The following is a 429-nucleotide window of genomic DNA, read 5'->3' on the forward strand; positions in this document are numbered from 1 at the left end:
ACTTCTGTAGGTGAAGCTGGATCACGAATGATTCGAGCAAACATAGACGCATTAATGTAGATCGGGGGCGCATTCTCTTCAAAAACAAACGTAATCCACTGCGTCTTCAACAGCTCAGATGTCGGGAGTAAATGACGTCTGCTATGTTCATTATTACATCCAACAACAGAACACCTCAATCGCTTAGGAGTCATTCTTGTCTAAATCTGCTCCGATGGTGAAACAATGGCGGACTGATGACAGCTCACTCAGGGCGGGTCTGAGGCAAGACACCAGTTCAGTCTGTGCTGAAACACTACTGTCAATTAAACTATCGTGGGAGGGGCCTGTTTTTGTGATGTCACACAGACAAGCATCTGAGATCGGCTCGCTTTGAGAAAGGGGAAAACATTTAACACGATTAAAAAAAAACACTGGGTGGATTTTTTT

Source organism: Sinocyclocheilus anshuiensis, unplaced genomic scaffold, assembly GCF_001515605.1.
Source record: "Sinocyclocheilus anshuiensis isolate Anshui unplaced genomic scaffold, SAMN03320099.WGS_v1.1 scaffold2887, whole genome shotgun sequence".
Taxonomy (NCBI): Eukaryota; Metazoa; Chordata; class Actinopteri; order Cypriniformes; family Cyprinidae; genus Sinocyclocheilus; species Sinocyclocheilus anshuiensis.